Raw genomic sequence first — 20,388 nt, forward strand, 5'->3', positions numbered from 1 at the left:
ATCTGCATAACCACACCCTCCATCCCCATTGTGACAGCAAGTGAAGGTTCCGTGCGACAAAGCAAGCTCCATTTCCAGTTCCCTATTCCAAAAATCTATTTAATATATGGTCCCCAAATAGGGGACGTATCAGATAAGAACAGACACTACGCTTGATCTTGAGCCATTTGGCCGAGAAGCGATGATCAGAAATGGTTTGCCACTTGGGCCGCACCAAGGCCTACAACCGAAACCCACTGTGGAGACATAGCAAAAGATTGCCGCAGGGAAGACATTTTCCAGAAACTCTGGAAGCTCTGTAGATGACAGTTCTGCGGTGTGCGTGTGTTCAAGCTGTGCACAACGCGTTTTGAATCTGCATAACCACACCCTCCATCCCCATTGTGACAGCACGTGAAGGTTCCATGCGACAAAGCAAGCTCCATTTCCAGCTCCCTATTCTAAAAATCTATTTAATATATGGTCCCCAAATAGGGGATGTATCAGATAAGAACAGACACTACGCTTAATCTTGACCCATTTGGCCGAGAAGCGATGATCAGAAATGGTTTGCCACTTGGGCCGCACCAAGGCCTACAACCGAAACCCACTGTGGAGACATAGCAAAAGATTGCCGCAGGGAAGACATTTTCCAGAAACTTTGGAAGCTCTGTAGATGACAGTTCTGCGGTGTGCGTGTGTTCAAGCTGTATACAACGCGTTTCGAATCTACATAACCACACCCTCCATCCCCATTGTGACAGCACGTGAAGGTTCCGTGCGACAAAGCAAGCTCCATTTCCAGCTCCCTATTCCAAAAATCCATTTAATATATGGTCCCCAAATAGGGGACGTATCAGATAAGAACAGACTCTACGCTTGATCTTGAGCCATTTGGCCGAGAAGCGATGATCAGAAATGGTTTGCCACTTGGGCCGCACCAAGGCCTACAACCGAAACCCACTGTGGAGACATAGCAAAAGATTGCCGCAGGGAAGATATTTTCCAGAAACTCTGGAAGTTCTGTAGATGACAGTTCTGCGGTGTGCGTGTGTTCAAGCTGTGCACAACGCGTTTTGAATCTGCATAACCACACCCTCCATCCCCATTGTGACAGCACGTGAAGGTTCCGTGCGACAAAGCAAGCTCCATTTCCAGCTCCCTATTCCAAAATTCTATTTAATATATGGTCCCCAAATAGGGGACGTATCAGATAAGAACAGACACTACGCTTGATCTTGAGCCATTTGGCCAAGAAGCGATGATCAGAAATGGTTTGCCACTTGGGCCGCACCAAGGCCTACAACCGAAACCCACTGTGGAGACATAGCAAAAGATTGCCGCAGGGAAGACATTTTCCAGAAACTCTGGAAGCTCTGTCGATGACAGTTCTGCGGTGTGCGTGTGTTCAAGCTGTGCACAACGCGTTTTGAATCTGCATAACCACACCCTCCATCCCCATTGTGACAGCATGTGAAGGTTCCGTGCGACAAAGCAAGCTCCATTTCCAGCTCCGTATTCCAAAAATCCATTTAATATATGGTCCCCAAATAGGGGACGTATCAGATAAGAACAGACACTACGCTTGATCTTGAGCCATTTGGCCGAGAAGCGATGATCAGAAATGGTTTGCCACTTAGGCCTCACCAAGGCCTACAACCGTAACCCACTGTGGAGACATAGCAAAAGATTACCGCAGGGAAGACATTTTCCAGAAACTCTGGAAGCTCTGTAGATGACAGTTCTGCGGTGTGCGTGTGTTCAAGCTGTGCACAACGCGTTTTGAATCTGCATAACCACACCCTCCATCCCCATTGTGACAGCACGTGAAGGTTCTGTGTGACAAAGCAAGCTCCATTTCCAGCTCCCTATTCCAAAAATCTATTTAATATATGGTCCCCAAATAGGGGACGTATCAGATAAGAACAGACACTACGCTTGATCTTGAGCCATTTGGCCGAGAAACGATGATCAGAAATGGTTTGCCACTTGGGCCGCACCAAGGCCTACAACCGAAACCCACTGTGGAGACATAGCAAAAGATTGCCGCAGGGAAGACATTTTCCAGAAACTCTGGAAGCTTTGTCGATGACAGTTCTGCGGTGTGCGTGTGTTCAAGCTGTGCACAACGCATTTTGAATCTGTATTATCACACCCTCCATCCCCATTGTGACAGCACGTGAAGGTTCCGTGTGACAAAGCAAGCTCCATTTCCAGCTCCCTATTCCAAAAATCCATTTAATATATGGTCCCCAAATAGGGGACGTATCAGATAAGAACAGACACTACGCTTGATCTTGAGCCATTTGGCCGAGAAGCGATGATCAGAAATGGTTTGCCACTTGGGCCGCCCCAAGGCCTACAACCGAAACCCACTGTGGAGACATAGCAAAAGATTGCCGCAGGGAAGACATTTTCCAGAAACTCTGGAAGCTCTGTCGATGACAGTTCTGCGGTGTGCGTGTGTTCAAGCTGTGCACAACGCGTTTTGAATCTGCATAACCACACCCTCCATCCCCATTGTGACAGCACGTGAAGGTACCGTGCGACAAAGCAAGCTCCATTTCCAGCTCCCTATTCCAAAAATCCATTTAATATATGGTCCCCAAATAGGGGACGTATCAGATAAGAACAGACACTACGCTTGATCTTGAGCCATTTGGCCGAGAAGCGATGATCAGAAATGGTGTGCCACTTGGGCCGCACCAAGGCCTACAACCGAAACCCACTGTGGAGACATAGCAAAAGATTGCCGCAGGGAAGACATTTTCCAGAAACTCTGGAAGCTCTGTAGATGACAGTTCTGCGGTGTGCGTGTGTTCAAGCTGTGCACAATGCGTTTTGAATCTGCATAACCACACCCTCCATTCCCATTGTGACAGCAAGTGAAGGTTCCGTGTGACAAAGCAAGCTCCATTTCCAGTTCCCTATTCCAAAAATCTATTTAATATATGGTCCCCAAATAGGGTACGTATCAGATAAGAACAGACACTACGCTTGATCTTGAGCCATTTGGCCGAGAAGCGATGATCAGAAATGGTTTGCCACTTGGGCCGCACCAAGGCCTACAACCGAAACCCACTGTGGAGACATAGCAAAAGATTGCCGCAGGGAAGACATTTTCCAGAAACTCTGGAAGCTCTGTAGATGACAGTTCTGCGGTGTGCGTGTGTTCAAGCTGTGCACAACGCGTTTTGAATCTGCATAACCACACCCTCCATCCCCATTGTGACAGCACGTGAAGGTTCTGTGCGACAAAGCAAGCTCCATTTCCAGCTCCCTATTCCAAAAATCTATTTAATATATGGTCCCCAAATAGGGGACGTATCAGATAAGAACAGACACTACGCTTGATCTTGAGCCATTTGGCCGAGAAGCGATGATCAGAAATGGTTTGCCACTTGGGCCGCCCCAAGGCCTACAACCGAAACCCACTGTGGAGACATAGCAAAAGATTGCCGCAGGGAAGACATTTTCTAGAAACTCTGGAAGCTCTGTCGATGACAGTTCTGCGGTGTGCGTGTGTTCAAGCTGTGCACAATGCGTTTTAAATCTGCATAACCACACCCTCCATCCCCATTGTGACAGCAAGTGAAGGTTCCGTGCGACAAAGCAAGCTCCATTTCCAGTTCCCTACTCCAAAAATCTATTTAATATATGGTCCCCAAATAGGGTACGTATCAGATAAGAACAGACACTACGCTTGATCTTGAGCCATTTGGCCGAGAAGCGATGATCAGAAATGGTTTGCCACTTGGGCCGCCCCAAGGCCTACAACCGAAACCCACTGTGGAGACATAGCAAAAGATTGCCGCAGGGAAGACATTTTCCAGAAACTCTGGAAGCTCTGTAGATGACAGTTCTGCGGTGTGCGTGTGTTCAAGCTGTGCACAACGCGTTTTGAATCTGCATAACCACACCCTCCATCCCCATTGTGACAGCACGTGAAGGTTCCGTGCGACAAAGCAAGCTCCGTTTCCAGCTCCCTATTCCAAAAATCTATTTAATATATGGTCCCCAAATAGGGGACGTATCAGATAAGAACAGACACTACGCTTGATCTTGAGCCATTTGGCCGAGAAGCGATGATCAGAAATGGTTTGCCATTTGGGCCGCACCAAGGCCTACAACCGAAACCCACTGTGGAGACATAGCAAAAGATTGCCGCAGGGAAGACATTTTCCAGAAACTCTGGAAGCTCTGTAGATGACAGTTCTGCGGTGTGCGTGTGTTCAAGCTGTGCACAACGCGTTTCGAATCTGCATAACCACACCCTCCATCCCCACTGTGACAGCACGTGAAGGTTCCGTGTGACAAAGCAAGCTCCATTTCCAGCTCCCTATTCCAAAAATCCATTTAATATATGGTCCCCAAATAGGGGACGTATCAGATAAGAACAGACACTACGCTTGATCTTGAGCCATTTGGCCGAGAAGCGATGATCAGAAATGGTTTGCCACTTGGGCCGCCCCAAGGCCTACAACCGAAACCCACTGTGGAGACATAGCAAAAGATTGCCGCAGGGAAGACATTTTCCAGAAACTCTGGAAGCTCTGTTGATGACAGTTCTGCGGTGTGCGTGTGTTCAAGCTGTGCACAACGCGTTTTGAATCTGCATAACCACACCCTCCATCCCCATTGTGACAGCACGTGAAGGTTCCGTGCGACAAAGCAAGCTCCATTTCCAGCTCCCCATTCCAAAAATCCATTTAATATATGGTCCCCAAATAGGGGACGTATCAGATAAGAACAGACTCTACGCTTGATCTTGAGCCATTTGGCCGGGAAGCGATGATCAGAAATGGTTTGCCACTTGGGCCGCACCAAGGCCTACAACCGAAACCCACTGTGGAGACATAGCAAAAGATTGCCGCAGGGAAGACATTTTCCAGAAACTTTGGAAGCTCTGTAGATGACAGTTCTGCGGTGTGCGTGTGTTCAAGCTGTATACAACGCGTTTCGAATCTGCATAACCACACCCTCCATCCCCATTGTGACAGCACGTGAAGGTTCCGTGCGACAAAGCAAGCTCCATTTCCAGCTCCCTATTCCAAAAATCCATTTAATATATGGTCCCCAAATAGGGGACGTATCAGATAAGAACAGACACTACACTTGATCTTGAGCCATTTGGCCGAGAAGCGATGATCAGAAATGGTGTGCCACTTGGGCCGCACCAAGGCCTACAACCGAAACCCACTGTGGAGACATAGCAAAAGATTGCCGCAGGGAAGACATTTTCCAGAAACTCTGGAAGCTCTGTAGATGACAGTTCTGTGGTGTGCGTGTGTTCAAGCTGTGCACAACGCGTTTTGAATCTGCATAACCACACCCTCCATCCCCATTGTGACAGCAAGTGAAGGTTCCGTGCGACAAAGCAAGCTCCATTTCCAGTTCCCTATTCCAAAAATCTATTTAATATATGGTCCCCAAATAGGGTACGTATCAGATAAGAACAGACACTACGCTTGATCTTGAGCCATTTGGCCGAGAAGCGATGATCAGAAATGGTTTGCAACTTAGGCCTCACCAAGGCCTACAACCGTAACCCACTGTGGAGACATAGCAAAAGATTACCGCAGGGAAGACATTTTCCAGAAACTCTGGAAGCTCTGTAGATGACAGTTCTGCGGTGTGCGTGTGTTCAAGCTGTGCACAACGCGTTTTGAATCTGCATAACCACACCCTCCATCCCCATTGTGACAGCACGTGAAGGTTCTGTGTGACAAAGCAAGCTCCATTTCCAGCTCCCTATTCCAAAAATCTATTTAATATATGGTCCCCAAATAGGGGACGTATCAGATAAGAACAGACACTACGCTTGATCTTGAGCCATTTGGCCGAGAAACGATGATCAGAAATGGTTTGCCACTTGGGCCGCACCAAGGCCTACAACCGAAACCCACTGTGGAGACATAGCAAAAGATTGCCGCAGGGAAGACATTTTCCAGAAACTCTGGAAGCTTTGTCGATGACAGTTCTGCGGTGTGCGTGTGTTCAAGCTGTGCACAACGCGTTTTGAATCTGTATAATCACACCCTCCATCCCCATTGTGACAGCACGTGAAGGTTCCGTGTGACAAAGCAAGCTCCATTTCCAGCTCCCTATTCCAAAAATCCATTTAATATATGGTCCCCAAATAGGGGACGTATCAGATAAGAACAGACACTACGCTTGATCTTGAGCCATTTGGCCGAGAAGCGATGATCAGAAATGGTTTGCCACTTGGGCCGCCCCAAGGCCTACAACCGAAACCCACTGTGGAGACATAGCAAAAGATTGCCGCAGGGAAGACATTTTCCAGAAACTCTGGAAGCTCTGTAGATGACAGTTCTGCGGTGTGCGTGTGTTCAAGCTGTGCACAACGCGTTTTGAATCTGCATAACCACACCCTCCATCCCCATTGTGACAGCACGTGAAGGTTCCGTGCGACAAAGCAAGCTCCGTTTCCAGCTCCCTATTCCAAAAATCTATTTAATATATGGTCCCCAAATAGGGGACGTATCAGATAAGAACAGACACTACGCTTGATCTTGAGCCATTTGGCCGAGAAGCGATGATCAGAAATGGTTTGCCATTTGGGCCGCACCAAGGCCTACAACCGAAACCCACTGTGGAGACATAGCAAAAGATTGCCGCAGGGAAGACATTTTCCAGAAACTCTGGAAGCTCTGTAGATGACAGTTCTGCGGTGTGCGTGTGTTCAAGCTGTGCACAACGCGTTTCGAATCTGCATAACCACACCCTCCATCCCCACTGTGACAGCACGTGAAGGTTCCGTGTGACAAAGCAAGCTCCATTTCCAGCTCCCTATTCCAAAAATCCATTTAATATATGGTCCCCAAATAGGGGACGTATCAGATAAGAACAGACACTACGCTTGATCTTGAGCCATTTGGCCGAGAAGCGATGATCAGAAATGGTTTGCCACTTGGGCCGCCCCAAGGCCTACAACCGAAACCCACTGTGGAGACATAGCAAAAGATTGCCGCAGGGAAGACATTTTCCAGAAACTCTGGAAGCTCTGTTGATGACAGTTCTGCGGTGTGCGTGTGTTCAAGCTGTGCACAACGCGTTTTGAATCTGCATAACCACACCCTCCATCCCCATTGTGACAGCACGTGAAGGTTCCGTGCGACAAAGCAAGCTCCATTTCCAGCTCCCCATTCCAAAAATCCATTTAATATATGGTCCCCAAATAGGGGATGTATCAGATAAGAACAGACTCTACGCTTGATCTTGAGCCATTTGGCCGGGAAGCGATGATCAGAAATGGTTTGCCACTTGGGCCGCACCAAGGCCTACAACCGAAACCCACTGTGGAGACATAGCAAAAGATTGCCGCAGGGAAGACATTTTCCAGAAACTTTGGAAGCTCTGTAGATGACAGTTCTGCGGTGTGCGTGTGTTCAAGCTGTATACAACGCGTTTCGAATCTGCATAACCACACCCTCCATCCCCATTGTGACAGCACGTGAAGGTTCCGTGCGACAAAGCAAGCTCCATTTCCAGCTCCCTATTCCAAAAATCCATTTAATATATGGTCCCCAAATAGGGGACGTATCAGATAAGAACAGACACTACACTTGATCTTGAGCCATTTGGCCGAGAAGCGATGATCAGAAATGGTGTGCCACTTGGGCCGCACCAAGGCCTACAACCGAAACCCACTGTGGAGACATAGCAAAAGATTGCCGCAGGGAAGACATTTTCCAGAAACTCTGGAAGCTCTGTAGATGACAGTTCTGTGGTGTGCGTGTGTTCAAGCTGTGCACAACGCGTTTTGAATCTGCATAACCACACCCTCCATCCCCATTGTGACAGCAAGTGAAGGTTCCGTGCGACAAAGCAAGCTCCATTTCCAGTTCCCTATTCCAAAAATCTATTTAATATATGGTCCCCAAATAGGGTACGTATCAGATAAGAACAGACACTACGCTTGATCTTGAGCCATTTGGCCGAGAAGCGATGATCAGAAATGGTTTGCCACTTGGGCCGCACCAAGGCCTACAACCGAAACCCACTGTGGAGACATAGCAAAAGATTGCCGCAGGGAAGACATTTTCCAGAAACTCTGGAAGCTCTGTAGATGACAGTTCTGCGGTGTGCGTGTGTTCAAGCTGTGCACAACGCGTTTTGAATCTGCATAACCACACCCTCCATCCCCATTGTGACAGCACGTGAAGGTTCCATGCGACAAAGCAAGCTCCATTTCCAGCTCCCTATTCTAAAAATCTATTTAATATATGGTCCCCAAATAGGGGATGTATCAGATAAGAACAGACACTACGCTTGATCTTGAGCCATTTGGCCGAGAAGCGATGATCAGAAATGGTTTGCCACTTGGGCAGCACCAAGGCCTACAACCGAAACCCACTGTGGAGACATAGCAAAAGATTGCCGCAGGGAAGACATTTTCCAGAAACTTTGGAAGCTCTGTAGATGACAGTTCTGCGGTGTGCGTGTGTTCAAGCTGTATACAACGCGTTTCGAATCTACATAACCACACCCTCCATCCCCATTGTGACAGCACGTGAAGGTTCCGTGCGACAAAGCAAGCTCCATTTCCAGCTCCCTATTCCAAAAATCCATTTAATATATGGTCCCCAAATAGGGGACGTGTCAGATAAGAACAGACTCTACGCTTGATCTTGAGCCATTTGGCCAAGAAGCGATGATCAGAAATGGTTTGCCACTTGGGCCGCACCAAGGCCTACAACCGAAACCCACTGTGGAGACATAGCAAAAGATTGCCGCAGGGAAGACATTTTCCAGAAACTCTGGAAGTTCTGTAGATGACAGTTCTGCGGTGTGCGTGTGTTCAAGCTGTGCACAACGCGTTTTGAATCTGCATAACCACACCCTCCATCCCCATTGTGACAGCACGTGAAGGTTCCGTGCGACACAGCAAGCTCCATTTCCAGCTCCCTATTCCAAAAATCTATTTAATATATGGTCCCCAAATAGGGGACGTATCAGATAAGAACAGACACTACGCTTGATCTTGAGCCATTTGGCCAAGAAGCGATGATCAGAAATGGTTTGCCACTTGGGCCGCACCAAGGCCTACAACCGAAACCCACTGTGGAGACATAGCAAAAGATTACCGCAGGGAAGACATTTTCCAGAAACTCTGGAAGCTCTGTCGGTGACAGTTCTGCGGTGTGCGTGTGTTCAAGCTGTGCACAACGCGTTTTGAATCTGCATAACCACACCCTCCATCCCCATTGTGACAGCATGTGAAGGTTCCGTGCGACAAAGCAAGCTCCATTTCCAGCTCCGTATTCCAAAAATCCATTTAATATATGGTCCCCAAATAGGGGACGTATCAGATAAGAACAGACACTACGCTTGATCTTGAGCCATTTGGCCGAGAAGCGATGATCAGAAATGGTTTGCCACTTAGGCCTCACCAAGGCCTACAACCGTAACCCACTGTGGAGACATAGCAAAAGATTGCCGCAGGGAAGACATTTTCCAGAAACTCTGGAAACTCTGTAGATGACAGTTCTGCGGTGTGCGTGTGTTCAAGCTGTGCTCAACGCGTTTTGAATCTGCATAACCACACCCTCCATCCCCATTGTGACAGCACGTGAAGGTTCTGTGCGACAAAGCAAGCTCCATTTCCAGCTCCCTATTCCAAAAATCTATTTAATATATGGTCCCCAAATAGGGGACGTATCAGATAAGAACAGACACTACGCTTGATCTTGAGCCATTTGGCCGAGAAACTATGATCAGAAATGGTTTGCCACTTGGGCCGCACCAAGGCCTACAACCGAAACCCACTGTGGAGATATAGCAAAAGATTGCCGCAGGGAAGACATTTTCCAGAAACTCTGGAAGCTCTGTAGATGACAGTTCTGCGGTGTGCGTGTGTTCAAGCTGTGCACAACGCGTTTTGAATCTGCATAACCACACCCTCCATCCCCATTGTGACAGCACGTGAAGGTTCCATGCGACAAAGCAAGCTCCATTTCCAGCTCCCTATTCTAAAAATCTATTTAATATATGGTCCCCAAATAGGGGATGTATCAGATAAGAACAGACACTACGCTTAATCTTGACCCATTTGGCCGAGAAGCGATGATCAGAAATGGTTTGCCACTTGGGCCGCACCAAGGCCTACAACCGAAACCCACTGTGGAGACATAGCAAAAGATTGCCGCAGGGAAGACATTTTCCAGAAACTTTGGAAGCTCTGTAGATGACAGTTCTGCGGTGTGCGTGTGTTCAAGCTGTATACAACGCGTTTCGAATCTACATAACCACACCCTCCATCCCCATTGTGACAGCACGTGAAGGTTCCGTGCGACAAAGCAAGCTCCATTTCCAGCTCCCTATTCCAAAAATCCATTTAATATATGGTCCCCAAATAGGGGACGTATCAGATAAGAACAGACTCTACGCTTGATCTTGAGCCATTTGGCCGAGAAGCGATGATCAGAAATGGTTTGCCACTTGGGCCGCACCAAGGCCTACAACCGAAACCCACTGTGGAGACATAGCAAAAGATTGCCGCAGGGAAGATATTTTCCAGAAACTCTGGAAGTTCTGTAGATGACAGTTCTGCGGTGTGCGTGTGTTCAAGCTGTGCACAACGCGTTTTGAATCTGCATAACCACACCCTCCATCCCCATTGTGACAGCACGTGAAGGTTCCGTGCGACAAAGCAAGCTCCATTTCCAGCTCCCTATTCCAAAATTCTATTTAATATATGGTCCCCAAATAGGGGACGTATCAGATAAGAACAGACACTACGCTTGATCTTGAGCCATTTGGCCAAGAAGCGATGATCAGAAATGGTTTGCCACTTGGGCCGCACCAAGGCCTACAACCGAAACCCACTGTGGAGACATAGCAAAAGATTGCCGCAGGGAAGACATTTTCCAGAAACTCTGGAAGCTCTGTCGATGACAGTTCTGCGGTGTGCGTGTGTTCAAGCTGTGCACAACGCGTTTTGAATCTGCATAACCACACCCTCCATCCCCATTGTGACAGCATGTGAAGGTTCCGTGCGACAAAGCAAGCTCCATTTCCAGCTCCGTATTCCAAAAATCCATTTAATATATGGTCCCCAAATAGGGGACGTATCAGATAAGAACAGACACTACGCTTGATCTTGAGCCATTTGGCCGAGAAGCGATGATCAGAAATGGTTTGCCACTTAGGCCTCACCAAGGCCTACAACCGTAACCCACTGTGGAGACATAGCAAAAGATTACCGCAGGGAAGACATTTTCCAGAAACTCTGGAAGCTCTGTAGATGACAGTTCTGCGGTGTGCGTGTGTTCAAGCTGTGCACAACGCGTTTTGAATCTGCATAACCACACCCTCCATCCCCATTGTGACAGCACGTGAAGGTTCTGTGTGACAAAGCAAGCTCCATTTCCAGCTCCCTATTCCAAAAATCTATTTAATATATGGTCCCCAAATAGGGGACGTATCAGATAAGAACAGACACTACGCTTGATCTTGAGCCATTTGGCCGAGAAACGATGATCAGAAATGGTTTGACACTTGGGCCGCACCAAGGCCTACAACCGAAACCCACTGTGGAGACATAGCAAAAGATTGCCGCAGGGAAGACATTTTCCAGAAACTCTGGAAGCTTTGTCGATGACAGTTCTGCGGTGTGCGTGTGTTCAAGCTGTGCACAACGCATTTTGAATCTGTATTATCACACCCTCCATCCCCATTGTGACAGCACGTGAAGGTTCCGTGTGACAAAGCAAGCTCCATTTCCAGCTCCCTATTCCAAAAATCCATTTAATATATGGTCCCCAAATAGGGGACGTATCAGATAAGAACAGACACTACGCTTGATCTTGAGCCATTTGGCCGAGAAGCGATGATCAGAAATGGTTTGCCACTTGGGCCGCCCCAAGGCCTACAACCGAAACCCACTGTGGAGACATAGCAAAAGATTGCCGCAGGGAAGACATTTTCCAGAAACTCTGGAAGCTCTGTCGATGACAGTTCTGCGGTGTGCGTGTGTTCAAGCTGTGCACAACGCGTTTTGAATCTGCATAACCACACCCTCCATCCCCATTGTGACAGCACGTGAAGGTACCGTGCGACAAAGCAAGCTCCATTTCCAGCTCCCTATTCCAAAAATCCATTTAATATATGGTCCCCAAATAGGGGACGTATCAGATAAGAACAGACACTACGCTTGATCTTGAGCCATTTGGCCGAGAAGCGATGATCAGAAATGGTGTGCCACTTGGGCCGCACCAAGGCCTACAACCGAAACCCACTGTGGAGACATAGCAAAAGATTGCCGCAGGGAAGACATTTTCCAGAAACTCTGGAAGCTCTGTAGATGACAGTTCTGCGGTGTGCGTGTGTTCAAGCTGTGCACAATGCGTTTTGAATCTGCATAACCACACCCTCCATCCCCATTGTGACAGCAAGTGAAGGTTCCGTGTGACAAAGCAAGCTCCATTTCCAGTTCCCTATTCCAAAAATCTATTTAATATATGGTCCCCAAATAGGGTACGTATCAGATAAGAACAGACACTACGCTTGATCTTGAGCCATTTGGCCGAGAAGCGATGATCAGAAATGGTTTGCCACTTGGGCCGCACCAAGGCCTACAACCGAAACCCACTGTGGAGACATAGCAAAAGATTGCCGCAGGGAAGACATTTTCCAGAAACTCTGGAAGCTCTGTAGATGACAGTTCTGCGGTGTGCGTGTGTTCAAGCTGTGCACAACGCGTTTTGAATCTGCATAACCACACCCTCCATCCCCATTGTGACAGCACGTGAAGGTTCTGTGCGACAAAGCAAGCTCCATTTCCAGCTCCCTATTCCAAAAATCTATTTAATATATGGTCCCCAAATAGGGGACGTATCAGATAAGAACAGACACTACGCTTGATCTTGAGCCATTTGGCCGAGAAGCGATGATCAGAAATGGTTTGCCACTTGGGCCGCCCCAAGGCCTACAACCGAAACCCACTGTGGAGACATAGCAAAAGATTGCCGCAGGGAAGACATTTTCTAGAAACTCTGGAAGCTCTGTCGATGACAGTTCTGCGGTGTGCGTGTGTTCAAGCTGTGCACAATGCGTTTTAAATCTGCATAACCACACCCTCCATCCCCATTGTGACAGCAAGTGAAGGTTCCGTGCGACAAAGCAAGCTCCATTTCCAGTTCCCTACTCCAAAAATCTATTTAATATATGGTCCCCAAATAGGGTACGTATCAGATAAGAACAGACACTACACTTGATCTTGAGCCATTTGGCCGAGAAGCGATGATCAGAAATGGTTTGCCACTTGGGCCGCCCCAAGGCCTACAACCGAAACCCACTGTGGAGACATAGCAAAAGATTGCCGCAGGGAAGACATTTTCTAGAAACTCTGGAAGCTCTGTCGATGACAGTTCTGCGGTGTGCGTGTGTTCAAGCTGTGCACAATGCGTTTTAAATCTGCATAACCACACCCTCCATCCCCATTGTGACAGCAAGTGAAGGTTCCGTGCGACAAAGCAAGCTCCATTTCCAGTTCCCTACTCCAAAAATCTATTTAATATATGGTCCCCAAATAGGGTACGTATCAGATAAGAACAGACACTACGCTTGATCTTGAGCCATTTGGCCGAGAAGCGATGATCAGAAATGGTTTGCCACTTGGGCCGCACCAAGGCCTACAACCGAAACCCACTGTGGAGACATAGCAAAAGATTGCCGCAGGGAAGACATTTTCCAGAAACTCTGGAAGTTCTGTAGATGACAGTTCTGCGGTGTGCGTGTGTTCAAGCTGTGCACAACGCGTTTTGAATCTGCATAACCACACCCTCCATCCCCATTGTGACAGCACGTGAAGGTTCCATGCGACAAAGCAAGCTCCATTTCCAGCTCCCTATTCCAAAAATCTATTTAATATATGGTCCCCAAATAGGGGACGTATCAGATAAGAACAGACTCTACGCTTGATCTTGAGCCATTTGGCCGGGAAGCGATGATCAGAAATGGTTTGCCACTTGGGCCGCACCAAGGCCTACAACCGAAACCCACTGTGGAGACATAGCAAAAGATTGCCGCAGGGAAGACATTTTCCAGAAACTTTGGAAGCTCTGTGGATGACAGTTCTGCGGTGTGCGTGTGTTCAAGCTGTATACAACGCGTTTTGAATCTGCATAACCACACCCTCCATCCCCATTGTGACAGCACGTGAAGGTTCCGTGCGACAAAGCAAGCTCCATTTCCAGCTCCCTATTCCAAAAATCTATTTAATATATGGTCCCCAAATAGGGGACGTATCAGATAAGAACAGACACTACGCTTGATCTTGAGCCATTTGGCCGAGAAGCGATGATCAGAAATGGTGTGCCACTTGGGCCGCACCAAGGCCTACAACCGAAACCCACTGTGGAGACATAGCAAAAGATTGCCGCAGGGAAGACATTTTCCAGAAACTCTGGAAGCTCTGTAGATGACAGTTCTGCGGTGTGCGTGTGTTCAAGCTGTGCACAACGCGTTTTGAATCTGCATAACCACACCCTCCATCCCTATTGTGACAGCACGTGAAGGTTCCATGCGACAAAGCAAGCTCCATTTCCAGCTCCCTATTCCAAAAATCTATTTAATATATGGTCCCCAAATAGGGGACGTATCAGATAAGAACAGACACTACGCTTGATCTTGAGCCATTTGGCCGAGAAGCGATGATCAGAAATGGTTTGCCACTTGGGCCGCACCAAGGCCTACAACTGAAACCCACTGTGGAGACATAGCAAAAGATTGCCGCAGGGAAGACATTTTCCAGAAACTTTGGAAGCTCTGTAGATGACAGTACTGCGGTGTGCGTGTGTTCAAGCTGTATACAATGCGTTTCAAATCTACATAACCACACCCTCCATTCCCATTGTGACAGCACGTGAAGGTTCCGTGCGACAAAGCAAGCTCCATTTCCAGCTCCCTATTCCAAAAATCCATTTAATATATGGTCCCCAAATAGGGGACGTATCAGATAAGAACAGACTCTACGCTTGATCTTGAGCCATTTGGCCGAGAAGCGATGATCAGAAATGGTTTGCCACTTGGGCCGCACCAAGGCCTACAACCGAAACCCACTGTGGAGACATAGCAAAAGATTGCCGCAGGGAAGATATTTTCCAGAAACTCTGGAAGTTCTGTAGATGACAGTTCTGCGGTGTGCGTGTGTTCAAGCTGTGCACAACGCGTTTTGAATCTGCATAACCACACCCTCCATCCCCATTGTGACAGCACGTGAAGGTTCCGTGCGACAAAGCAAGCTCCATTTCCAGCTCCCTATTCCAAAATTCTATTTAATATATGGTCCCCAAATAGGGGACGTATCAGATAAGAACAGACACTACGCTTGATCTTGAGCCATTTGGCCGAGAAGCGATGATCAGAAATGGTTTGCCACTTAGGCCTCACCAAGGCCTACAACCGTAACCCACTGTGGAGACATAGCAAAAGATTACCGCAGGGAAGACATTTTCCAGAAACTCTGGAAGCTCTGTAGATGACAGTTCTGCGGTGTGCGTGTGTTCAAGCTGTGCACAACGCGTTTTGAATCTGCATAACCACACCCTCCATCCCCATTGTGACAGCACGTGAAGGTTCTGTGTGACAAAGCAAGCTCCATTTCCAGCTCCCTATTCCAAAAATCTATTTAATATATGGTCCCCAAATAGGGGACGTATCAGATAAGAACAGACACTACGCTTGATCTTGAGCCATTTGGCCGAGAAACGATGATCAGAAATGGTTTGCCACTTGGGCCGCACCAAGGCCTACAACCGAAACCCACTGTGGAGACATAGCAAAAGATTGCCGCAGGGAAGACATTTTCCAGAAACTCTGGAAGCTTTGTCGATGACAGTTCTGCGGTGTGCGTGTGTTCAAGCTGTGCACAACGCGTTTTGAATCTGTATTATCACACCCTCCATCCCCATTGTGACAGCACGTGAAGGTTCCGTGTGACAAAGCAAGCTCCATTTCCAGCTCCCTATTCCAAAAATCCATTTAATATATGGTCCCCAAATAGGGGACGTATCAGATAAGAACAGACACTACGCTTGATCTTGAGCCATTTGGCCGAGAAGCGATGATCAGAAATGGTTTGCCACTTGGGCCGCCCCAAGGCCTACAACCGAAACCCACTGTGGAGACATAGCAAAAGATTGCCGCAGGGAAGACATTTTCCAGAAACTCTGGAAGCTCTGTCGATGACAGTTCTGCGGTGTGCGTGTGTTCAAGCTGTGCACAACGCGTTTTGAATCTGCATAACCACACCCTCCATCCCCATTGTGACAGCACGTGAAGGTACCGTGCGACAAAGCAAGCTCCATTTCCAGCTCCCTATTCCAAAAATCCATTTAATATATGGTCCCCAAATAGGGGACGTATCAGATAAGAACAGACACTACGCTTGATCTTGAGCCATTTGGCCGAGAAGCGATGATCAGAAATGGTGTGCCACTTGGGCCGCACCAAGGCCTACAACCGAAACCCACTGTGGAGACATAGCAAAAGATTGCCGCAGGGAAGACATTTTCCAGAAACTCTGGAAGCTCTGTAGATGACAGTTCTGCGGTGTGCGTGTGTTCAAGCTGTGCACAATGCGTTTTGAATCTGCATAACCACACCCTCCATCCCCATTGTGACAGCAAGTGAAGGTTCCGTGTGACAAAGCAAGCTCCATTTCCAGTTCCCTATTCCAAAAATCTATTTAATATATGGTCCCCAAATAGGGTACGTATCAGATAAGAACAGACACTACGCTTGATCTTGAGCCATTTGGCCGAGAAGCGATGATCAGAAATGGTTTGCCACTTGGGCCGCACCAAGGCCTACAACCGAAACCCACTGTGGAGACATAGCAAAAGATTGCCGCAGGGAAGACATTTTCCAGAAACTCTGGAAGCTCTGTAGATGACAGTTCTGCGGTGTGCGTGTGTTCAAGCTGTGCACAACGCGTTTTGAATCTGCATAACCACACCCTCCATCCCCATTGTGACAGCACGTGAAGGTTCTGTGCGACAAAGCAAGCTCCATTTCCAGCTCCCTATTCCAAAAATCTATTTAATATATGGTCCCCAAATAGGGGACGTATCAGATAAGAACAGACACTACGCTTGATCTTGAGCCATTTGGCCGAGAAGCGATGATCAGAAATGGTTTGCCACTTGGGCCGCACCAAGGCCTACAACCGAAACCCACTGTGGAGACATAGCAACAGATTGCCGCAGGGAAGACATTTTCCAGAAACTCTGGAAGCTCTGTAGATGACAGTTCTGCGGTGTGCGTGTGTTCAAGCTGTGCACAACGCGTTTTGAATCTGCATAACCACACCCTCCATCCCCATTGTGACAGTACGTGAAGGTTCCATGCGACAAAGCAAGCTCCATTTCCAGCTCCCTATTCTAAAAATCTATTTAATATATGGTCCCCAAATAGGGGATGTATCAGATAAGAACAGACACTACGCTTGATCTTGAGCCATTTGGCCGAGAAGCGATGATCAGAAATGGTTTGCCACTTGGGCCGCACCAAGGCCTACAACCGAAACCCACTGTGGAGACATAGCAAAAGATTGCCGCAGGGAAGACATTTTCCAGAAACTTTGGAAGCTCTGTAGATGACAGTTCTGCGGTGTGCGTGTGTTCAAGCTGTATACAACGCGTTTCGAATCTACATAACCACACCCTCCATCCCCATTGTGACAGCACGTGAAGGTTCCGTGCGACAAAGCAAGCTCCATTTCCAGCTCCCTATTCCAAAAATCCATTTAATATATGGTCCCCAAATAGGGGACGTATCAGATAAGAACAGACTCTACGCTTGATCTTGAGCCATTTGGCCGAGAAGCGATGATCAGAAATGGTTTGCCACTTGGGCCGCACCAAGGCCTACAACCGAAACCCACTGTTGAGACATAGCAAAAGATTGCCGCAGGGAAGACATTTTCCAGAAACTCTGGAAGTTCTGTAGATGACAGTTCTGCGGTGTGCGTGTGTTCAAGCTGTGCACAACGCGTTTTGAATCTGCATAACCACACCCTCCATCCCCATTGTGACAGCACGTGAAGGTTCCGTGCGACAAAGCAAGCTCCATTTCCAGCTCCCTATTCCAAAAATCTATTTAATATATGGTCCCCAAATAGGGGACGTATCAGATAAGAACAGACACTACGCTTGATCTTGAGCCATTTGGCCAAGAAGCGATGATCAGAAATGGTTTGCCACTTGGGCCGCACCAAGGCCTACAACCGAAACCCACTGTGGAGACATAGCAAAAGATTGCCGCAGGGAAGACATTTTCCAGAAACTCTGGAAGCTCTGTCGATGACAGTTCTGCGGTGTGCGTGTGTTCAAGCTGTGCACAACGCGTTTTGAATCTGCATAACCACACCCTCCATCCCCATTGTGACAGCATGTGAAGGTTCCGTGCGACAAAGCAAGCTCCATTTCCAGCTCCGTATTCCAAAAATCCATTTAATATATGGTCCCCAAATAGGGGACGTATCAGATAAGAACAGACACTACGCTTGATCTTGAGCCATTTGGCCGAGAAGCGATGATCAGAAATGGTTTGCCACTTAGGCCTCACCAAGGCCTACAACCGTAACCCACTGTGGAGACATAGCAAAAGATTACCGCAGGGAAGACATTTTCCAGAAACTCTGGAAGCTCTGTAGATGACAGTTCTGCGGTGTGCGTGTGTTCAAGCTGTGCACAACGCGTTTTGAATCTGCATAACCACACCCTCCATCCCCATTGTGACAGCACGTGAAGGTTCTGTGTGACAAAGCAAGCTCCATTTCCAGCTCCCTATTCCAAAAATCTATTTAATATATGGTCCCCAAATAGGGGACGTATCAGATAAGAACAGACACTACGCTTGATCTTGAGCCATTTGGCCGAGAAACGATGATCAGAAATGGTTTGCCACTTGGGCCGCACCAAGGCCTACAACCGAAACCCACTGTGGAGACATAGCAAAAGATTGCCGCAGGGAAGACATTTTCCAGAAACTTTGGAAGCTCTGTAGATGACAGTTCTGCGGTGTGCGTGTGTTCAAGCTGTATACAACGCGTTTCGAATCTACATAACCACACCCTCCATCCCCATTGTGACAGCACGTGAAGGTTCCGTGCGACAAAGCAAGCTCCATTTCCAGCTCCCTATTCCAAAAATCCATTTAATATATGGTCCCCAAATAGGGGACGTATCAGATAAGAACAGACTCTACGCTTGATCTTGAGCCATTTGGCCGAGAAGCGATGATCAGAAATGGTTTGCCACTTGGGCCGCACCAAGGCCTACAACCGAAACCCACTGTGGAGACATAGCAAAAGATTGCCGCAGGGAAGACATTTTCCAGAAACTCTGGAAGTTCTGTAGATGACAGTTCTGCGGTGTGCGTGTGTTCAAGCTGTGCACAACGCGTTTTGAATCTGCATAACCACACCCTCCATCCCCATTGTGACAGCACGTGAAGGTTCCGTGCGACAAAGCAAGCTCCATTTCCAGCTCCCTATTCCAAAAATCTATTTAATATATGGTCCCCAAATAGGGGACGTATCAGATAAGAACAGACACTACGCTTGATCTTGAGCCATTTGACCAAGAAGCGATGATCAGAAATGGTTTGCCACTTGGGCCGCACCAAGGCCTACAACCGAAACCCACTGTGGAGACATAGCAAAAGATTGCCGCAGGGAAGACATTTTCCAGAAACTCTGGAAGCTCTGTCGATGACAGTTCTGCGGTGTGCGTGTGTTCAAGCTGTGCACAACGCGTTTTGAATCTGCATAACCACACCCTCCATCCCCATTGTGACAGCATGTGAAGGTTCCGTGCGACAAAGCAAGCTCCATTTCCAGCTCCGTATTCCAAAAATCCATTTAATATATGGTCCCCAAATAGGGGACGTATCAGATAAGAACAGACACTACGCTTGATCTTGAGCCATTTGGCCGAGAAGCGATGATCAGAAATGGTTTGCCACTTAGGCCTCACCAAGGCCTACAACCGTAACCCACTGTGGAGACATAGCAAAAGATTGCCGCAGGGAAGACATTTTCCAGAAACTCTGGAAGCTCTGTCGATGACAGTTCTGCGGTGTGCGTGTGTTCAAGCTGTGCACAACGCGTTTTGAATCTGCATAACCACACCCTCCATCCCCATTGTGACAGCAAGTGAAGGTTCCGTGCGACAAAGCAAGCTCCATTTCCAGTTCCCTATTCCAAAAATCTATTTAATATATGGTCCCCAAATAGGGGACGTATCAGATAAGAACAGACACTACGCTTGATCTTGAGCCATTTGGCCGAGAAGCGATGATCAGAAATGGTTTGCCACTTGGGCCGCACCAAGGCCTACAACCGAAACCCACTGTGGAGACATAGCAAAAGATTGCCGCAGG

The 20,388-nt window shown here is 47.9% G+C and overlaps 58 pseudogenes; all 58 read right to left on the reverse strand.

Moving 5' to 3' along the window:
* Positions 1 to 6: 6 nt before the first annotated feature.
* Positions 7 to 183, reverse strand: LOC143759247 (U2 spliceosomal RNA; annotated as a pseudogene).
* Positions 184 to 360: 177 nt separating this feature from the next.
* LOC143763146 (U2 spliceosomal RNA) lies at positions 361 to 536 on the reverse strand (annotated as a pseudogene).
* A 177-nt stretch (positions 537 to 713) lies between these two features.
* LOC143761625 (U2 spliceosomal RNA) lies at positions 714 to 889 on the reverse strand (annotated as a pseudogene).
* A 177-nt stretch (positions 890 to 1,066) lies between these two features.
* LOC143761493 (U2 spliceosomal RNA) lies at positions 1,067 to 1,242 on the reverse strand (annotated as a pseudogene).
* A 175-nt stretch (positions 1,243 to 1,417) lies between these two features.
* Positions 1,418 to 1,595, reverse strand: LOC143759319 (U2 spliceosomal RNA; annotated as a pseudogene).
* A 177-nt stretch (positions 1,596 to 1,772) lies between these two features.
* On the reverse strand, positions 1,773 to 1,948 carry LOC143761431 (U2 spliceosomal RNA; annotated as a pseudogene).
* Positions 1,949 to 2,122: 174 nt separating this feature from the next.
* LOC143759817 (U2 spliceosomal RNA) lies at positions 2,123 to 2,301 on the reverse strand (annotated as a pseudogene).
* Positions 2,302 to 2,478: 177 nt separating this feature from the next.
* LOC143759559 (U2 spliceosomal RNA) lies at positions 2,479 to 2,654 on the reverse strand (annotated as a pseudogene).
* A 176-nt stretch (positions 2,655 to 2,830) lies between these two features.
* LOC143762344 (U2 spliceosomal RNA) lies at positions 2,831 to 3,007 on the reverse strand (annotated as a pseudogene).
* A 177-nt stretch (positions 3,008 to 3,184) lies between these two features.
* On the reverse strand, positions 3,185 to 3,360 carry LOC143759339 (U2 spliceosomal RNA; annotated as a pseudogene).
* Positions 3,361 to 3,536: 176 nt separating this feature from the next.
* Positions 3,537 to 3,713, reverse strand: LOC143762338 (U2 spliceosomal RNA; annotated as a pseudogene).
* A 177-nt stretch (positions 3,714 to 3,890) lies between these two features.
* Positions 3,891 to 4,066, reverse strand: LOC143760440 (U2 spliceosomal RNA; annotated as a pseudogene).
* A 177-nt stretch (positions 4,067 to 4,243) lies between these two features.
* LOC143760639 (U2 spliceosomal RNA) lies at positions 4,244 to 4,419 on the reverse strand (annotated as a pseudogene).
* A 177-nt stretch (positions 4,420 to 4,596) lies between these two features.
* LOC143762928 (U2 spliceosomal RNA) lies at positions 4,597 to 4,772 on the reverse strand (annotated as a pseudogene).
* A 177-nt stretch (positions 4,773 to 4,949) lies between these two features.
* Positions 4,950 to 5,125, reverse strand: LOC143762185 (U2 spliceosomal RNA; annotated as a pseudogene).
* Positions 5,126 to 5,301: 176 nt separating this feature from the next.
* LOC143762202 (U2 spliceosomal RNA) lies at positions 5,302 to 5,478 on the reverse strand (annotated as a pseudogene).
* A 177-nt stretch (positions 5,479 to 5,655) lies between these two features.
* On the reverse strand, positions 5,656 to 5,831 carry LOC143761432 (U2 spliceosomal RNA; annotated as a pseudogene).
* A 174-nt stretch (positions 5,832 to 6,005) lies between these two features.
* On the reverse strand, positions 6,006 to 6,184 carry LOC143759263 (U2 spliceosomal RNA; annotated as a pseudogene).
* Positions 6,185 to 6,361: 177 nt separating this feature from the next.
* LOC143760441 (U2 spliceosomal RNA) lies at positions 6,362 to 6,537 on the reverse strand (annotated as a pseudogene).
* Positions 6,538 to 6,714: 177 nt separating this feature from the next.
* LOC143760640 (U2 spliceosomal RNA) lies at positions 6,715 to 6,890 on the reverse strand (annotated as a pseudogene).
* A 177-nt stretch (positions 6,891 to 7,067) lies between these two features.
* On the reverse strand, positions 7,068 to 7,243 carry LOC143763022 (U2 spliceosomal RNA; annotated as a pseudogene).
* Positions 7,244 to 7,420: 177 nt separating this feature from the next.
* Positions 7,421 to 7,596, reverse strand: LOC143762197 (U2 spliceosomal RNA; annotated as a pseudogene).
* A 176-nt stretch (positions 7,597 to 7,772) lies between these two features.
* On the reverse strand, positions 7,773 to 7,949 carry LOC143762203 (U2 spliceosomal RNA; annotated as a pseudogene).
* A 177-nt stretch (positions 7,950 to 8,126) lies between these two features.
* Positions 8,127 to 8,302, reverse strand: LOC143762742 (U2 spliceosomal RNA; annotated as a pseudogene).
* Positions 8,303 to 8,479: 177 nt separating this feature from the next.
* On the reverse strand, positions 8,480 to 8,655 carry LOC143762946 (U2 spliceosomal RNA; annotated as a pseudogene).
* A 177-nt stretch (positions 8,656 to 8,832) lies between these two features.
* Positions 8,833 to 9,008, reverse strand: LOC143761371 (U2 spliceosomal RNA; annotated as a pseudogene).
* A 175-nt stretch (positions 9,009 to 9,183) lies between these two features.
* On the reverse strand, positions 9,184 to 9,361 carry LOC143759320 (U2 spliceosomal RNA; annotated as a pseudogene).
* Positions 9,362 to 9,538: 177 nt separating this feature from the next.
* On the reverse strand, positions 9,539 to 9,714 carry LOC143760538 (U2 spliceosomal RNA; annotated as a pseudogene).
* A 177-nt stretch (positions 9,715 to 9,891) lies between these two features.
* Positions 9,892 to 10,067, reverse strand: LOC143763147 (U2 spliceosomal RNA; annotated as a pseudogene).
* Positions 10,068 to 10,244: 177 nt separating this feature from the next.
* On the reverse strand, positions 10,245 to 10,420 carry LOC143761627 (U2 spliceosomal RNA; annotated as a pseudogene).
* A 177-nt stretch (positions 10,421 to 10,597) lies between these two features.
* LOC143761494 (U2 spliceosomal RNA) lies at positions 10,598 to 10,773 on the reverse strand (annotated as a pseudogene).
* Positions 10,774 to 10,948: 175 nt separating this feature from the next.
* Positions 10,949 to 11,126, reverse strand: LOC143759321 (U2 spliceosomal RNA; annotated as a pseudogene).
* A 177-nt stretch (positions 11,127 to 11,303) lies between these two features.
* On the reverse strand, positions 11,304 to 11,479 carry LOC143761434 (U2 spliceosomal RNA; annotated as a pseudogene).
* Positions 11,480 to 11,653: 174 nt separating this feature from the next.
* On the reverse strand, positions 11,654 to 11,832 carry LOC143759820 (U2 spliceosomal RNA; annotated as a pseudogene).
* A 177-nt stretch (positions 11,833 to 12,009) lies between these two features.
* Positions 12,010 to 12,185, reverse strand: LOC143759560 (U2 spliceosomal RNA; annotated as a pseudogene).
* A 176-nt stretch (positions 12,186 to 12,361) lies between these two features.
* LOC143762045 (U2 spliceosomal RNA) lies at positions 12,362 to 12,538 on the reverse strand (annotated as a pseudogene).
* A 177-nt stretch (positions 12,539 to 12,715) lies between these two features.
* On the reverse strand, positions 12,716 to 12,891 carry LOC143759340 (U2 spliceosomal RNA; annotated as a pseudogene).
* Positions 12,892 to 13,067: 176 nt separating this feature from the next.
* On the reverse strand, positions 13,068 to 13,244 carry LOC143760480 (U2 spliceosomal RNA; annotated as a pseudogene).
* Positions 13,245 to 13,420: 176 nt separating this feature from the next.
* On the reverse strand, positions 13,421 to 13,597 carry LOC143762339 (U2 spliceosomal RNA; annotated as a pseudogene).
* A 177-nt stretch (positions 13,598 to 13,774) lies between these two features.
* Positions 13,775 to 13,950, reverse strand: LOC143762995 (U2 spliceosomal RNA; annotated as a pseudogene).
* Positions 13,951 to 14,127: 177 nt separating this feature from the next.
* LOC143759586 (U2 spliceosomal RNA) lies at positions 14,128 to 14,303 on the reverse strand (annotated as a pseudogene).
* A 175-nt stretch (positions 14,304 to 14,478) lies between these two features.
* LOC143760625 (U2 spliceosomal RNA) lies at positions 14,479 to 14,656 on the reverse strand (annotated as a pseudogene).
* Positions 14,657 to 14,833: 177 nt separating this feature from the next.
* Positions 14,834 to 15,009, reverse strand: LOC143761636 (U2 spliceosomal RNA; annotated as a pseudogene).
* Positions 15,010 to 15,186: 177 nt separating this feature from the next.
* On the reverse strand, positions 15,187 to 15,362 carry LOC143761380 (U2 spliceosomal RNA; annotated as a pseudogene).
* A 177-nt stretch (positions 15,363 to 15,539) lies between these two features.
* On the reverse strand, positions 15,540 to 15,715 carry LOC143761435 (U2 spliceosomal RNA; annotated as a pseudogene).
* Positions 15,716 to 15,889: 174 nt separating this feature from the next.
* On the reverse strand, positions 15,890 to 16,068 carry LOC143759821 (U2 spliceosomal RNA; annotated as a pseudogene).
* Positions 16,069 to 16,245: 177 nt separating this feature from the next.
* Positions 16,246 to 16,421, reverse strand: LOC143759561 (U2 spliceosomal RNA; annotated as a pseudogene).
* Positions 16,422 to 16,597: 176 nt separating this feature from the next.
* LOC143762047 (U2 spliceosomal RNA) lies at positions 16,598 to 16,774 on the reverse strand (annotated as a pseudogene).
* A 177-nt stretch (positions 16,775 to 16,951) lies between these two features.
* On the reverse strand, positions 16,952 to 17,127 carry LOC143759341 (U2 spliceosomal RNA; annotated as a pseudogene).
* Positions 17,128 to 17,304: 177 nt separating this feature from the next.
* On the reverse strand, positions 17,305 to 17,480 carry LOC143762537 (U2 spliceosomal RNA; annotated as a pseudogene).
* A 177-nt stretch (positions 17,481 to 17,657) lies between these two features.
* LOC143761628 (U2 spliceosomal RNA) lies at positions 17,658 to 17,833 on the reverse strand (annotated as a pseudogene).
* A 177-nt stretch (positions 17,834 to 18,010) lies between these two features.
* Positions 18,011 to 18,186, reverse strand: LOC143760118 (U2 spliceosomal RNA; annotated as a pseudogene).
* A 175-nt stretch (positions 18,187 to 18,361) lies between these two features.
* Positions 18,362 to 18,539, reverse strand: LOC143759322 (U2 spliceosomal RNA; annotated as a pseudogene).
* Positions 18,540 to 18,716: 177 nt separating this feature from the next.
* LOC143761436 (U2 spliceosomal RNA) lies at positions 18,717 to 18,892 on the reverse strand (annotated as a pseudogene).
* A 177-nt stretch (positions 18,893 to 19,069) lies between these two features.
* LOC143761629 (U2 spliceosomal RNA) lies at positions 19,070 to 19,245 on the reverse strand (annotated as a pseudogene).
* Positions 19,246 to 19,422: 177 nt separating this feature from the next.
* LOC143762453 (U2 spliceosomal RNA) lies at positions 19,423 to 19,598 on the reverse strand (annotated as a pseudogene).
* A 175-nt stretch (positions 19,599 to 19,773) lies between these two features.
* Positions 19,774 to 19,951, reverse strand: LOC143759323 (U2 spliceosomal RNA; annotated as a pseudogene).
* A 176-nt stretch (positions 19,952 to 20,127) lies between these two features.
* LOC143759248 (U2 spliceosomal RNA) lies at positions 20,128 to 20,304 on the reverse strand (annotated as a pseudogene).
* Positions 20,305 to 20,388: the final 84 nt, after the last annotated feature.

The sequence above is a fragment of the Ranitomeya variabilis genome, chromosome 3 (assembly GCF_051348905.1).
Source record: "Ranitomeya variabilis isolate aRanVar5 chromosome 3, aRanVar5.hap1, whole genome shotgun sequence".
Taxonomy (NCBI): Eukaryota; Metazoa; Chordata; class Amphibia; order Anura; family Dendrobatidae; genus Ranitomeya; species Ranitomeya variabilis.